Source organism: Giraffa tippelskirchi, chromosome 1, assembly GCF_054371585.1.
Source record: "Giraffa tippelskirchi isolate mGirTip1 chromosome 1, T2T-mGirTip1v1.2.pri, whole genome shotgun sequence".
Classification (NCBI taxonomy): domain Eukaryota; kingdom Metazoa; phylum Chordata; class Mammalia; order Artiodactyla; family Giraffidae; genus Giraffa; species Giraffa tippelskirchi.
This window is the reverse complement of record NC_137275.1, coordinates 82,957,062-82,969,996: the sequence shown is the minus strand read 5'-3', so window position 1 is coordinate 82,969,996 and position 12,935 is coordinate 82,957,062. Positions and strand designations below refer to the sequence as shown.

The 12,935-nt window shown below is 35.7% G+C and overlaps 1 protein-coding gene across 33 annotated transcripts in view; it reads right to left on the bottom strand.

Annotated features, from left to right (window-relative positions):
* Positions 1-12,935, bottom strand: part of LOC145547098 (uncharacterized) — a 745,699-nt gene that overhangs the window by 365,852 nt on the left and 366,912 nt on the right. The gene's annotated exons all lie outside the window — the stretch shown is intronic.

The window sequence follows — 12,935 nt, the reverse complement described above, 5'->3', positions numbered from 1 at the left end:
GACGCTTCCTAAGGCCCACTTGACTTCACATTCCAGGATGTTTGACTCTAGGTGAGTGATCACACCATCATGACTGTCTGGGTTGTGAAAAACTTTTTTGTACAATTCTTCTGTGTATTCTTGCCACCTCTTCTTAATATCTTCTGCTTCTGTTAGGTCCCTATCATTTCTGTCCTTTATCGAGCCCATCTTTGCATGAAATGTTCCCTTGGTAGCTCTAATTTTCTTGAAGAGATCTCTAGTCTTTCCCATTCTATTGTTTTCCTCTATTTCTTTGCACTGATCACTGAGGAAGGCTTTCTTATCTCTCCTTGCTATTCTTTGGAAGTCTGCATTCAAATGGGTATATCTTTCCTTTTATCCTTTGCTTTTCGCTTCCCTTCTTTTCACAGCTATTTGTAAGACCTCCTCAGACAGCCATTTTGCATTTCTTTTTCTTGGGGATGGTCTTGATTCCTGTCTGCTGTACAATGTCATGAACCTCAATTCATAGTTCATCAGGCATTCTGTCTATCAGATCTAGTCCTTTAAATCTATTTCTCACTTCTACTGTAAAGTCATAAGGGATTTGATTTAGGTCATACCTGAATAATCTAGTGGTTTTCTCTACTTTCTTCAATTTCAGTCTGAATTTGGCAATAAGGAGTTAATGATCTGATCCACAGTTAGTTTCCAGTCTTGTTTTTGCTGGCTGTATAGAGCTTCTCCATCTTTGGCTGCAAATAATATAATCAGTCTGATTTCGGTGTTGGCTGTCTGGTGATGTCCATGTGTACAGTCTTCTCTTGTGTTGTTGGAATAGGGTGTTTGCTATGACCAGTGTGTTCTCTTGGCAGAACTCTATTAGGCTTTGCCCTGCTTTAATACTGAAAATGAAAATAAGTAAGTATATTTTCTACAAAAGTATCATCAAATCTCTTATGAGAATGCAGTACTTGGATGCAATCTCAAAAACAACAGAATGATCTCTGTTCGTTTCCAAGGCAAACCATTCAATATGACGGTAATTCAAGTCTATGCCCCGACCAGTAACGCTGAAGAAGCTGAAGTTGAACAGTTCTATGAAGACCTACAAGAGCTTCTAGAACTAACACCCAAAAAAGATGTCCTTTTCATTATAGGGGACTGGAATGCAAAAGTAGGAAGTCAAGAAACACCTGGAGTAACAGGCAAATTTGGCGGTGTTTCTTACTTATTTTCATTTTCAGTATTTTAGTAACATTATAAAATCCACTTGTACCACTTACTAGAGTATAACAAGATGTCCTAAGTTTTTAAAAATAAATTCAAAGAGCTGTATAAGCTCCTTGAAAGCATGAACAATGAAGTACAAAAAATCCAAAAACTATCCATTTTATACAAATTATATTTTCTATCACTTATTAAGAAACTCCCGGAATAAGCATCAACTTTAATATATCATGTTTGAAATGGAATTTTTCTGCAAACAATAGAAATTAACTAACTACACTTTGCCTAGTAATTGTTACATGGGACTTGCAAATGTGTCTCATGAAAGGGAATAAGCTTAAAGGCTCTTGAAATAAGATTATAACTTTTTAAAAGTATGCCTTTTTGCTTTAGTATTATTAAAGTATAACTACTGGAACCATTGAAAGTCAATGTACCTAAGAAAGAGCATTATAAAAGCATGAACAGGGATAAATTATAAAATTACAATCTTCATTGGTGATGCAGCTCTATAGGGCAAAAGAGATTTTGTGTATACTTTCTTTAATATATCATACCCATATCCACTATATAATTTCTTTGACTTTTTTAAATTGATCTTTTAGACACTTTATAATACTGAACTTGGGAAAAATGTGATTTGAAAGTACAGAGACATGTGTTACACAAGGTCTATTGGGGTAATTAATGTTTCACATTTTTCTTGAAATTTCATTGAGGGTGGAATAGGTCAGAGAAAACTGAAGGGAATAATAGAAGGAGCATAGCTGAAGCCATGGGCTTTGTTTAGATACCTGAAGACAGAAGAGAAACAGCTTGAGACGATATTCTCTTGTTTTTCTCAAGTTCTAATGGAGAGGAAGTCAATGAAGTGTACCTTATTTTTCTCCCTAGTTTGTGACATTTTGTTTAACTATATTTATTGAAAAACTCTTACCTTTGAGTTTCAATTTAAGATAGTCATCCAGCCTCTAAATTTTGAATAAGATGTGACTCATTCCAATTCTTTTTAAGATCCAGTTAGTCACCAAATTCTATCAGTTATTCCTTCAAGATATCACTAATCCAAGTTCTTTTCACTTTAATTCATTGTCAACATCCTAATTCACAGTTTTATCACCTCACACAGAGATGAATCAAAGAGCTTTGTAGGTGTTCTAACTTCAGTCTCCTCCATCTGCTCCATCCTCCATACAACTGACAGATGAACCTTGCTTAAATCCTTTCTATACAAATTATGTCATTATCTACACACCCTTCACAATGAATTTCAACAGTACATCCTGTAATATTTCTCTATCTCCATCTAAACAACCATATATGATTTTTCAAAGATAACTAGCTAAATTTATAAAACCCTCTATATCTTAGGGTTTATATATCTACTGGAACTTGGGTGGATTTGGCCTATGAATTGAGCTTTAAATACAGAGATATGATACCATTACTAAAAATATTCATTTTTTTCTATTTGTTCTCAGATTTTTCAAGTTTCTCTTTTTTTGATATAGTGGCTGCATTATTTGTTTTTACAGTGATTTTCTAGTTTTTGATTTAGAACTAATGACTTATTAGTTATCTATTTCTCACTTAATATTTTTCAAGATATAGGTATATTCTAATTTATATTAAAATGAAATAAATTAGAGATGTTAAGTTGTTATAAATAGATCAATACAGAAAGGATATTTTTTGATTCCAAATTATACAAATGTTAAACTTTTTTTTAGTAGATGATTTTGTATTATAAGACAGGATTAAGTATAGCTATTCCCTAGGCCCAGAAATAGAGGAAATCAAGATGTTTAAATGAATTCATTTGAGTGCAAGTTTTTCTAGTTAAACAAATCCTGATGATATTCTTCCTTTGGAATTTTAGATAAGAAAATCAATTCGTTAAGATGAAAATATCACTATAGATAATCTGTTATTTTTTGTTGAAAAAAAATAAACTAAGCATATCAAAATAGATTTCTGTTACAGGTTTGATTGTGTCTGCCAAAACGATACATTGAAGTTTCAACTCCCAGTACTTGTGAATATAACTTTCATTGGCAATAAGGTCTTTACAGACATAACCAAGTTAAGATCACATTGAATTAGAGAGAATAATCCAATGACTAGTGTCCTTATTAGAAGAGAGAAATCTGTACACAGAGTAGACAGAAACACTGGAAAGAACTCCATGTGACAATGGAGACAGAGATTGGAGAGTTGCATTTAAGTGGCTCAGATGGTGAAGGGTCCACCTGAAATTCAGGAGACCTGAGTTCAGTCCCTGGGTCAGGAAGATAACTTGGAGAAGGGAATGGCAACTCACTCCAGTATTCTTGCTTAGAGAATTCCATGGACAGAGGAGCCTGGCGGTCTACAGTCCATGGGATTGCAATGAGTCAGACACGATTGAGTGACTAATACTTTCACTTAGAAGTCAAGGAATTCCAACAATTGCCAGAAACCACCAGAAGCTAGGAGAAAAGCACAGAATAAAATATTTCCCAGAGCCCTCTGGAAGGAACCAACTTTGCCAACATCTTGATTCTGGACGTCTAGCCTCCATAACTGTGACAGAATAAATTTGTTTTTCTCAGCCACCCAGTTTGTGATAACCTCAGAGTAACCTTCAGAAAAGAAAACAAAAATGTCTGTGTATAGCTAATTGCTGGTATACCTATCTATCTATGCACCCATCTATCTCTCATCATCAGCAATCAAGTATTCAAATTCCTTCCATCCATCCATCTACCTGTCCATCCATTCTAACAAAGAGAATAAATTTTGTAAACAGTCAAAGCCAAGTTGCAAGATTCTCAGATAGTTCTTAGTTTTTCAAAGCCTCAGTTTTTTCATCTGAAACATGAATAGGTTTAAGAGTAAATAAAGCTAAGAACAATACCAGACATATTAGTAAGAAATCAATAGTTACACACACACACACATAAATACACACACAGATACATACACACACACATTGTCTGTTTATATTGATAGCCCCTTTATTCCTCCGCAATATCTCTCTAGCTCACTATGTGTTTTTCTGCTGCTGCTGCTAAGTCGCTTCAGTCATGTCCGACTCTGTGCGACCCCATAGACAGCGGCCCACCAGGCTCCCCTGTCCCTGGGATTCTCCAGGCAAGAACACTGGAGTGGGTTGCCATTTCCTTCTCCAGCGCATGAGAGTGAAAAGTGAAAGTGAAGTCGTTCAGTAGTGTCCGACTCCTAGCGACCCCAGGGACTGCAGCCTACCAGGCTCCTCCGTCCATGGGATTTTCCAGGCAAGAGTACTGGAGTGGGCTGCCATTGCCTTCTCCGATGTGTTTTTCTATATGCATATATATATATACACAAATACATAAGTGGTTTTGTAGCAGAAACTGCTAGTTGTTCCCCAGTATCCACACTTTACTCCTTTCTTCAGAGCTTCCCTTGTGTACATAGAAATATGGAAAAAAATGGTTATTTTCCAGCAGCCCAAACTCACAAACTGTGACCACAAAATTCTATTCTAGCCATTAAGTATTAAAATGCTGCACTAACTCTCAGTGAGACTGCTTCAGAGGAGATAGTGCATCTTTCTTTGTCAGATCAAATCAGATCCTACTTGCTGGCATCCTATCAATGTGATTAGTTAGAGTTCAAGTAGTCATTTTGACAATCAGGTGGAAACTGCATGTTGAGAATGGTAGAGTAAAAGATAGAAAAAGATTAATTATAATTTCTGTCATAGCTAACAAATTCTAACAGATGTTCATGTACTAATAACTTGAGAATATTTAAATCTCAATATAAAACTTCTCATATAAAAAATGAAACATATAAATAGGTTGACTATAGGAGCTCCCATATGAGTCTATTTTTCATTATCTCCATTATTACTACCCTAGTCCATGAGTTTACCACCTCTTCCCTAACCCACTTCAATTGCCACAAGTAGTCTTCCTGCTTTCACTTATTTTGAACCACCATGGGCTATTATCTTCATAGTAACTTGTTTTCTTTCTTAAATAACGGATCAAGTTATATATTTCTCCTTCTTAAGCTGTTCCAGTGGCTTCCACTGCACATACATCAAACTCCTTAAAATTTACAATAAATTCCTTTTTGGTCTGACCTGGTTTTATCCTTTCATTTCATGCAACATGCAACATTGTCCTTAAACAAAACATGTTCAGTTCAGTCGCTCAGTCGTGTCCAACTCTTGGTGACCCCAAGGACTGCAGCACGCCAGGCCTCCTTGCCCATCACCAGCTCCCAGAGTTTACCCAAACTCATGTCCATTGAGTCAGTGATGCCATCCAACTATCTCATCCTGTGTCATCCCCTTCTCCTCCCACCTTCAATCTTTCCCAGCATCAGGGTCTTTTCAAATGAGTCAGCTCTTCGCATCAGGTGGCCAAAGTATTGGAGTTTTAGCTTCAACATCGGTCCTTCCAATGAATATTCAGGACTGATTTCTTTTTGGATGGACTGGTTGGATCTCCTTGCTGTCCAAGGGACTCTCAAGAGTCTTCTCCAACACCACAGTTCAAAAGCATCAATTCTTCAGTGCTCATCTACTTTATAGTCCAACTCTCACATCCATACATGACTACTGGAAAAACCATAGCCTTGACTAGATGAACCTTTGTTGGCAAAGTAATATCTCTGCTTTTTAATATGCTATCTAGGTTGGTCATAACTTTTCTCCCAAGGAGTAAGTGTCTTTTAATCTCATGGCTACAGTCACAATCTGCAGTGATTTTGGAGCCAAGAAAAATAAAGTTAGCCACTGTTTCCACGGTTTCTCCATTTACTTGCCATGAAGTGATGGGACTGGATGCCATGATCTTTGTTTTCTGAATGTTGAGCTTTAAGCCAACTTTTTCACTCTCCTCTTTCACTTTCATCAAGAGGCTCTTTAGTTCTTCACTTTCTGCCATAAATTTGGTGTCATCTGCATATCTGAGGTTATTGATATTTCTCCCGGCAATCTTGATTACAGCTTGGGCTTCATCCAGCCCAGCGTTTCTCATGATGTACTCTGCATATAAGTTAAATAAGCAGGGTGACAATATACAGCCTTGACGTACTCCTTTTCCTATTTGGAATCAGTCTGTTGTTCCATGTCCAGTTCTAACTGTTGCTTCCTGATCTGCATACAGATTTCTCAAGAGGCAGTCAGGTGGTCTGGTATTCCCATCTCTTTAAGAATTTTCCATAGTTTATTGTGATCCATACAGTCAAATGTTTTGGCATAGTCAATAAAGCAGAAATAGATGTTTTTTTCTGAAGTCCCTTGCTTTTTCGATGATCCAGAGGATGTTGGCAACTTGATCTCTGGTTACTCTGCCTTTTACCCAACATGTATTCACTCTAGATTTATTTCCTTTTATCAAATACTTAAGGCTTATGTCATGTTACTTTCTTAAAGAGAACTTCTTATCCAAGATTATATCCCTCTCACATATACGCACCCTACCAGCAATCTGTATCAACACTGTATTTTTTATTCAGTTGGCCCAAAATTTCTTTGGGTTTTTCCATAAGACGTTATGGAAAAACCTGAATTAACTTTTTTGTCAACCCAATATTTTCTATGATACTTTAATACAGTCTAAAATTAACTTGTATATGTATATTTATACATACATGTATAATTTTTATCAGCCCTAACTAGAATAGAAGCCTTATGAGAACAGAAACTTATCTATCTTATTTATATCTGTATCAAAGTTCTCACAACATACTGCTATATAAGGGATGCTCAATAATGAACAAATGATGATTAATTAACAAATAAATGAAGTAAAAACTAAAGCTTATAGAAAATACTTTAAAAAGCTGCACATGGTTATCCTGAACAAAGTAGGATTCAAGGGAAATATTTGAGTAGCTCTCATGAAAATAATCTAAAGACATTTCAAATGGAAAAATAATTTTTGCTATACTCTTAAGACTAGGATACCTATTTTGATTTAAAAGAGATAAAACCATTCCAAAAATCAAAACTGTGGGAAGATAAAATGGGTTGTTTGTGGATTTTTTTGAATAAAATCTGGATGACTACAGGGAGGGTTTCTCTAGAAAGGACTGAGGCTCTGTATAGATAATGTAGCTGATTTATATACATTACATCTTCTTATACTGAGGAGGTGCTTCCTCTTTAGTTATCATAACCCAATGTGGCATTATGTTATCTTAAAAGATGATGCAAGTAATCTAATTAAATTGATTTTACTTTCCTCATTAAGCCAGTAAGTTACTCTGAGTACTCTGTCTCAATGGTATATGGAGATTTACATAGGTTACAAGAAATCCAGATCTTCAAAAGATTTTTTAATAATTTATTCCTATTTTTGGTCTCCTCTCAACCTATCACCATGATCACTGAATCATTTTTCTGATGAATGTGGAAGGAATATTATTAGGAGAGGCAGTGTGAATCATCCTGGCACTGGGATTATTACCATTTTTTCTAAGATCTTTTCCATTTCTTGTTTTTGATGCTTTATCATGTTCAGCAGATGACCATACATACTGGGGAATATAGGTTCTAATGTGCACTTTGATCCTTTGTTCTTAATCATAAGCAGTATTAATTGCCCAATAATCAAATGGCAAGCCTAGCATGAAAGTGAAAGCCACTCTGTCATGTCCAACTCTTGGCGACCCCATGGACTATACAGTCCCTGGAATTCTCCAGGCCAGAATATTGGAGTGAATAGCCTTTCTCTTCTCCAGGTGATCTTCCCAACTCAGGGATCAAGCCCAGGTCTCCCACTTTGCAGACAGATTCTTTACCAGCTGAGCCACAAGGGAAGCCCAAGAATATTGGATTGGGTAGCCTATCCCTTCTCCATCGGATAATCTATGATTTGAGGGAAAGGTGAAAAGCACAAATTAAAGTGGATATGAAGACTGTTCCTGAACAGCATGGTCTGAAGGTAGAAGATAAGGAACTTCAAGCTGGGGTATCTAATAGTGCAGCACATAATGAAAAGAAACAGAAATACTGACTAGATTCTTAGCTATAATGAAATCATGTAAAATAGTCAGAATAGTTACTCAGAATTCAGGCCCTGCAATCAACCCTCACAATCTGACTCCCTGTTTTACCACTTAACTAGCTGCAAGACTTTGGGCAAGTCACTTAAATTCTCTTATTTTTTTCACTGTAGAAATGAAAATAATGATGTCACACACATAATAGGGTTTTGGGAGAAAAAATAAGTTAATTCACATAAAGCCCTTATCAAAGTGCTCGATGCATCATAAAAGGCCCACAAATGTTAACACTCTGGTTCCTGTTTTATATTTTATGTGCTTAATAGCCTCTGCTTTCCTAAGCCTTCTACCTTTACCCGTTCTTTGAATATCTATTTATTAACTAGCTGAAAACAGAGACAAAATTATAGAACTTAACATCAAAAATTAAGAGACAGGAACTCAGAAGAAGAAGAGAGAATAAAGGTTGGGGACTACAGAAGCATGTCTTGTGACTATAAGGTAATGAGGTTCACAGTTTTCTTCCACAGGAAATTCTGAAGGCAAATTCTTAAGAATTTCACTCTAAAATTGCTCCGGGCAAAGACAGCGAGTTTGAATAAATTCTGTCACCACAAGGGATTCCTTTGAAATAGCACACTTGTTTTGGTTATGTATCCTATAAAACATACTAAAAATAAAAACCACTTGGCATTTTATGGACAATCTATTTAATGCTTAAAATTGCAGGAGAACAACTTGTAAGTAAAAGAAATATGTACATATGCACATTCACACATGACACACAAGTTCTTGTCTAGTAATTGCATAAGGCGGAGTTCAGAGTTCAGATGCAAGTACCTTTGATGTTAAGGATTAGGATCGAATTACAGTCAGCTTTCGTGCTTGGCCACAGTCAAATAATAGCTTTGATACTTCAGGTCAGTTGAACATACATTTATTATCTACTGTATGCATGCAATGCAGGAGGAGAGTCCCTCTATTATCTAGTGACACATTAGACATATCAACAGCTGAAACAATGCTGCTGACAGCTTCCTATGGTAGAAACGGCATATGAGTACAAGATAGTATGAGGGGTCGGTTGACAAAAAGCATGTTAGTAAAAAAGGATGTGAAGTTTTCTTCAGGAAGTACAACTTCAGCTATGCCTTGCAGAATGAGCAAAACTCTGGTAGCTCCAAAAAGTGAGGAAACAGGCTCTGAAATGTAGGATTTAAAAGCCATGTTTCCCTTGATGTCTTAGTCACTTGACAACTTTAATTCTTTATCTCTGATGCCTTCTGGTGCTAATCCTAGATTTCCTGTCACCCTGTTATAGGAAATCTACCCAATCACTGATTTCACCACACCCACATGTTTTTCACAAGCATGTTTTTTGAAATGATTGAACTGACCAATGAATAAATGGTCAGAGGCCATTTTGGGAAGAAGACTTAAGTTCTGAAGAAATGCTGAACTTTAGATAAAAAAAATATATAAAAGATACTGGCACGAGCTCTCCAAGATCAGGGGAGAGAGAGATCTGTGCATCATCTCACATGTTCTGCACCACTACCAAATTTATTTTAGTAATTCACTTCAGAGCCTGGATGCTGCATCATCAATGACTGTACAGCAAAGCCAAGCAAAAGGGGCTGCTCAGTCATTCCCTGACACTCTGCCAGCACCAGTCTAAACTTAGAATCGACCCTGCTGCACATACATGGAGTTCCTATTATGCAATGGCTCATTCTAATTAAAAGGAATACATCTCCTACTTGAAATGGCAGACAATTTTTGTGTATTTTTCATTTAGGTAAACCATACAGAGGAAAACTCATGTGGACTGAGGACATAAAACATGGAGATAGTGAGACCACTTCATTGCCCTAGGAATGACTAGAAAAGACGTAAAAAGATCAATTAAAAGGTTTGATAAGAAGGGACAACTAAAAGCTCAACCACTCGGCAAACAATTTGTCATTTGATTGAGTCTAATGGAAAAGCAATGCAGTGAATGCCATGACAATATTAAGAAACAAAATAGTGAATGATTAAGACATGACAAATTCAGGAGGAAAAAAAAAGGTACAAAGATAAGTTGACAAAATTTTTCCCCCAAGAGTAAACAAAATATTTTTTCTCTGCCTTAGTGGAACAATATAACATAAGGAGAGTCATTCTATTTTCAAAGAATTTTGTGTGGAGTAAGTTAAATTTTTATATAATTTTAATAATTAAGAATTGCAAATATATATATATATATAAAGAATTTGGACTTTTAATGATGTAAACTATATGAAAACTGTGCAACATTTATTCAGAGTGCATTAGAAGTAGAAAAAAGCTGATGAGTACATTTCCAAGTATAAATAATATATGATATATTTTATTTATTAAAATGGAAAATTAATAAAATATATTTCACATTGAATATAGTTGGAAAATTTTAGACTATACATTTTATAGAATTAATATGTATTATTGGACTTATAATTCCAAGTATTTTAAAACTCTCTTACTTCTTTTAAAAAGAAAATTATGTGTAATATTTTTTATTGACTTAGATCACAACAGTGGAACATCATGGAAGGATGTTGGCCTTAGGATATCTGGTCTTGGATTCAAATCTTAAGCACTATTATTTTTCTAATGTAGGCTTGTAGTATCTGAAGTTTTCTGAGTTTCCTAAGACTCGGTTTCCTTATATTCAAACTTGTTTGTGACAAAAACAAACAGAAATACAAAACCTACCAGAAAACTGCTGCTGCTGCTTAGTCACTTCAGTCGTATCCGACTCTGTGCATCTCTATGGGCTACAGCCTGCCAGGCTCCTCTGTCCATGGGGATTCTCCATGCAAGAATACTGGAGTGGATTGCCATGCCCTCCTCCAGGGGATCTTCCCAATCCAGGGATTGAGCCCAGGTCTTCCACATCGCAGGCAGATTCTTTACTGTCTGAGTCACCAAGGAAGCCCAAGAGTACTGGAGTGGGTAGCTTATCTCTTATCTAGGGGATCTTCCTGACCCAGGAATTGAACTGGTGTCTCTTTTATTGCAGGCAGATTCTTTACCAACTGAGCTACTAGGGAAGCCATACCAGAAAACATACATCCACAATATTAATTTCCTCAGATTGTTCCATTATGTCATCTCAACAAGAAGCTAAAAATCTGATCTCTCCTGAAATCCAATTGATAAGAGTGAGAGAAATCAGAGAAATCTGTTTCCTATGAATTCAAGTGCAAAGTATATTGCATTCTACTGAGAGTTAAATGATGCAGAAGACCAGATTTGAGTAGAATTTGGTTAGCACAAATAAAATAATATAATTTTCCTTGAGGATGTTAACATTTAGTAAATGTTAATGATAAAACAAGTATTACATGCTTAGTCATATGCTACAAATGACTAATCTGAAGTAATCTTTAAATAAGGAACAAATCTTTAAATTTAAATAAATCTTTAAATTTAAATTTAACACATCTTTAAATCTTTAAATAAGGAACAAAAAGAATAAATCTTTAAATAAATAATAAGTTTAAATAGCAAATTCATATTTGGGGTTCCTATTCATAACATATAATGTTAATAATTCATATACTAAGTCGCTTCAGTTGTGTCCGACTCTGTGCAACCTTATGGACTATAGCCTGCCAGGCTCCTTTGTCCATGGGATTCTCCAGGTGAGAATAGTGGAGTGGATTCCCATGCCCTCCTCCAGGGGATCTTCCCAACCCAGGGATCAAACCAGCATCTCTTATGTCTCCTGCATTGGCAAGTGAGTTCTTTTACCACTAGTGCCACCTGGAAAGTGTAATTCATATATTTCAGTAAAACTTCATGTCTCTTGAAATATCTTTATGTGAATATGTTGACTGAAAATGGATCATTTGACAACATATAAAGGTTGATAACTAGAAAAATAGTAAGAATGGTTTAATTATATAAATAATGCATGCAAGATAATGGAAATATGACTCATTGATTTGTTAATAATATTTTTACCTTTAAAAATACAAATATGTTACCTGTCTCTAGAGGCAATATGCATATGCACAATGGGAGGAATATTTTCTAACTATGCCTATGGAATGGCCTCAGAATATATGCTCCAAAAGTTATTTGGTTTTTGCTATGGACATTTAATTTAATGACACTCTTTTAGAAAAATAAAACTTATTTTAATACATAAATGGCCATTCTGAGTTAGAGCTTAGAACTAATTATGTATATTTTTAACATTTTAAAATAACAAATAAGATTAGGAATAACAATGGGTAATGAGTGAAGGATGAGGTTAAGGTTCAATGACAGGGTGATAAATTGAAAAGGCTTCCAGGGTAGAATTGACTGAATGACCCGGGGCCCAGGTCACTTGACTCCTGACCTAATCATTTCCCATATAATCAGGTTTTATATTCTAGGCAGAGACCACTTGCATGCATGTATGCATGTGTGTATTTTAGATAGGAAAATCTTCCTGAATCTTATTACACATGCTTTGTGAGAAATTTTTATCAGTATTAGTTATTCCTCTGAGTTGTAATAGAATGAGCCATTTGAGCTGTGTTGGAAAGTTATTCCTTATACATAAATGGACCCAGACTGTTATTTTGTTCTCAGTGTTTAATCCTGCAGTTTTTGATTCTCTTTTGATGTCAAGCTTTCAGGAGCCATGCTGTGGTCAGTACATCTGCCACAGTAGTCACTTCTCCACTTCCCAGGGGAAACACAGTGTTACACTTACAGTGAAAACAAAATGAGTCGCTGATGCA